Consider the following 4,422-nt stretch of genomic DNA (forward strand, 5'->3'; position numbering starts at 1 on the left):
CTACCAAAACACAAAAGAGAGACAAGGGGGCATCAGAAACGAACAAACAAAACAAAAGGAAAACAAAATCAAAACAAAACAAAAAACCACACACACACAAAAAAAAGAAAATCACCACCACAAAAAAACAACAACCAAAAAAAAATAACACAACAAAGAAAACCCACAAAAAAACCACCTTGCAAAAGGAAGAAATTTTAAGTTCGTACAGTGTACAATGCAAAATTATGAAATAAATTTGCAGTGTGACTGAGGTTGTACCACAGGAGCATAGAAACAGGGCACATAAATTATGGGGATCTTTAGGTTACCTAAGTCAATGCACAACCTGCCTGGTCCTTGTGGATCAAGCTCAGCCAGTAAGAATGTACCTTTGTTGGCTGCACAGGTAAAGTGACCAAGGGACATACACATCAGGGTAACCCAAACCCTGAGAGGCATCCAGAGCAACAACAAAAAAATAACAACTGTCAAAAAAAAGAAAAAAAAAATCCAAGGCAAGGGCAAAAATCTTGCCCAAAGCCTAGTTAATCAAGCAAAAAAACAAAAGCATAAAATGACAAGGAAAATTAACAAAAAAAATAAAACACAAAGGCAAAGCAATCAAAAGGATGTTTGGTTCAAGTCTCATTATTACCTTGATTTACAAGGCCCTGTAGCTTCCTGAAGTAGCTATTGCTTCCCCTTGCTAAGGGTCAACAACACACACCAGTAAGAAATCTAATTCATTTTTCTATCTTGAAGTGTTTTTAAAACAGTTTAGACTATTTTGTCCCAGTAATATCCCCCAAATCCTCACTTTAAACAGTGATTCTATGATCCTGTTCTCTACAGTAGGTTTTCCCAAGTGATTACAGAAAGTGTTTCTGGTTTTCATCTAATTTTACTAAGCTTCATGTGTTAATCCTGTTTCCTTGTGTATTCTTATTTCCTCTGCTGTTTAAGAGCCTGCGAGCAGCAACAATCTTGGGGGGGAATTTGGATGGATGTGTTATTTTAAAGATGTTGCGGTGCTCTTGTTACTCTGCTCCCCTTCAACATACTGGGTAGAGCAAAAGGAACAGCCCCAGTCTGGTCTGTTTCATAGGAATACACCACATTCATTTAAAACAGTTGACATGAGCAAAAATTCAGATTACACATTTGACATCTACTTTGCATGCTCCACAACAGCTACATTGTTTCACCATTCCTTTTTAAAAGGAGGTGAGCCTTTAGTTGAATAAAGGATGTTTATGCACAACGCTGACTCAAAAGGAAACCATTGAGATGGACAGGATACCGAACACAGCAGATGAGAAACACGAACAGCATCCTGAACTACCAGAAATGAGAGCCAAAAGACCAGCACTCAGTTCCACTTGTGGAGCCGCAGCAGCAGCCTGCAAAACAAGCACTCCCAGCACACACTACCACCAAGAAAACACTTGATACAAATCCCAAAGGGGGTTTGAGGAGTCCCATACTCACTTCCAAACAGCGGCACGAGCAGCCACTGCTCCCTTGCAGTGCCTGCTCACAGCAGATGTGCAGAGGATGGGCTCCCAAAGGCACAGGCTGGCTAAACGCACACCACTTGCCTTTTCAAGTTAATGAGGACAGAGACACCCCTTTACATGACTCGGGTAAGCTTAATTATTAGAGCAAATCAACATCTGGCTGAACAAGCTCGACTCCTCCCCGTGCAGAGCTAACAGTGCACGCAGCTTGATTTTTAAGCACAATTATGAACGGGAAAACCCTCATGCAAGACTAGCAGAGTCTCCCAGGGCTACAGTTGTTCAGGGTGCACTCTTGTTTCTTCCCTTATCTCTTCACAAAGCTGCACAAATTTCGTAAATTGAGCCCACTGTTCTCTTTCCCACAGGCACCAAATTCCCCCTTAGGCTATACAAACTCTTTTCCCAGGAAAAATAATAAAAAAAACCTGGCCTTCATTGTTTAACAATTTATTTTTTCAAAGAAATTCACAACCAAGGCTGACATACAGTGCACATATTTGGCATTCCCAATTTTTATTGCTGCCTTGCAGACAACTGTTTCCCATCATTTTCTCTTGTAAGCCCATAGTTTCCAGTACAAACTACACAAACACCTAAAATAAAAAAAACTTCACTCAGCATGCAGTTAAGATTTTACTTTTTAAGGTTTTTTTGATGTAGTGTGGTTTTTGCCTGCTATCCTTTCTAGAACTCCATTCTCTACTAAAACATGGAGACTCAGATGTATATATCCTCCCCAAGAAACACAACTGTGGCTTTTAGCTGCCTGTGCTTTAACTCATGCTTGCCCATTCTTGAAGGTCTACTACAACTTGAAAGGCTACTTTTATAAAAAATTTTAATTAAGAGTCCTTAAAAACAATATTTTTACAATCAAACTGTAGGACTATATTTTATAAAATAAGATATTGCAAAATTGCACAAACTTTGACTCAGAACAGCCAACACAGTGGCACAGCTGCTCAGCTAGACAAGTATTTAAGATTAAGTGACCAAAACTATGCAAAACAGGAAGTGAAGACAGACCCATAAACTCATGTATTGGTAGATAGTTTAAGATGAGCTTACCAAAATTAGAAACATTGTTATTACTTTTACTGAGAAACACAGAGGGAAATATTAAACATTTTAATTGAGATTGCAACCACATTTTATAGCCTATCGTTTAATTTTCCATCATATGAATGAAATGTTTAAACATCATACGAAAATCAAAAGCATCGTGTGCAAACCACACTTCCAAAGAGGGAAGGGAGAAGGGAGGAAAAAGGACTCATGACCCAGTTCAATAAATTTTAATAATATTTAAGCAAAGTTTTAAAACCAGCCTTCAAATGTCACTAGTAGTCTAGTAGCTCGTTTTTCCTTATTCCAAACATCTATATTGTTTCCATGTATTTTCTCCATGAACTTCAGAGCCTTATGGAGACTTGGTATTGCTGATTGCAGTGTCCAGATACTGCTGAAGAACTTAGATGAAAAAAAACTATAAAAAGCAAGTCGAAATTACTTAGATAATTTCTTACATTACTTAGAAAGATACTTTCTTACATGCCAGTAAGTGCACTATTAGCAGGTTCAAGCAAGAAAGTAGTTTTCTGTATTTTTGAAAAAAAATACAATTAAGTCTGACATTGAAAAAGGTATCTATATTTATCTCCTTTATCCACTGAAGAGCCTTTCTCAAAGCTAATCTATTCATTTTAGACTCAAAAGTGTTTTTAAAAAGCACTTGCCTCAATCATATATGTGAAATCTTCACATTTTTTCTTGACATACAACAAAACCATGCACAAAAGTATGTCCTTCCTATTTACATAATTGTTAGAGAATGAGGAAAGGTAGAAATAAAAATAGCAATTGCAGAATATTATTCAAGTTTTAGAACACTAGTAGCAGAGATTTTTTGGGGGAAGGAGAGCGAGAGGCAGACTAGTCCAGTTAGTGTTATGCATGTTGTGAAAACATTTCTGAGGAACAGCAGTGTAATTTGAACAAAACTCCCTCCCAAATTTTGGCAGGTGTAGAGATGTGCAATAGATCCTAAGAACTGTCTAGACTTTTCTGTCTAAAATAACCACCACGAAGAAAAGCACCCCAGAAGACATTCAATACCTTGCATTCATGCAAAAACATTAGGACAGGGCTTACACTTACAGATTTGTACCGATAGCAATCTCTGATTAAACTGATAGTAATCGGTTTCCACGATTAAGAAAGTTATTTTGTATAAGAATTGAGGGGAATAGAGAAACAACTTTGAGGGAGTTAAGGGTGAGGCTTGGGTCCAAGCCATAACTATCGGTTTTCTATTCAGGAAGAATTAACATTTCTATTGTCGAGAGATGTCAGCCATTGAGCAGGACATACCTGACTCCCCAAGAACTAGAGAGATGTGTTTTGTGAGCAGAGTCGTTAAGCACTTTCACGATTTCCGCTCAACTTCTGCGTTTACCAAAACAATTGACCTACCATAAAGCAGCAATTAACTAATGTATTGCAGGCACAGCTAACTCACCACTTCTTTCCTCCCTCACTCTCTTCTCTTGTGATACCACAGTCAACACAGAGTCTATACACTCCGACATAGCAGGGCAGAGGGGGTGGACAGCAGGGAAGAGGAGATAGGGCAAGGAACTGAGGAAGGCACGGGGAGGGGAAGCTGGAATGTGACAGGGATTACTTTCCGTACATTCAAGAACTTGAACAGATTCTCAGGACAGCTCATAAAACGCCAAAAGTTGACACCAGGAAATGGGAGGAGCACAAGCCACTTGAACAGAGGAAGAACTCACAAATACAAGACCTTTTCCTTCACGTAGCAGGAACATGGAGGTCACTGCTCACTGTCTCAAGGAAATAAAGCATTATGATGATCATGTACTCTACTCTCTGTTGGGCGACTATAACAAGCAGGCAG

The sequence above is a fragment of the Corvus kubaryi genome, unplaced genomic scaffold (genome assembly GCF_017639235.1).
Source record: "Corvus kubaryi isolate FWS band 111438036 unplaced genomic scaffold, C.kubaryi_AGA036_p1.0 65103, whole genome shotgun sequence".
NCBI classification, from domain to species: Eukaryota; Metazoa; Chordata; class Aves; order Passeriformes; family Corvidae; genus Corvus; species Corvus kubaryi.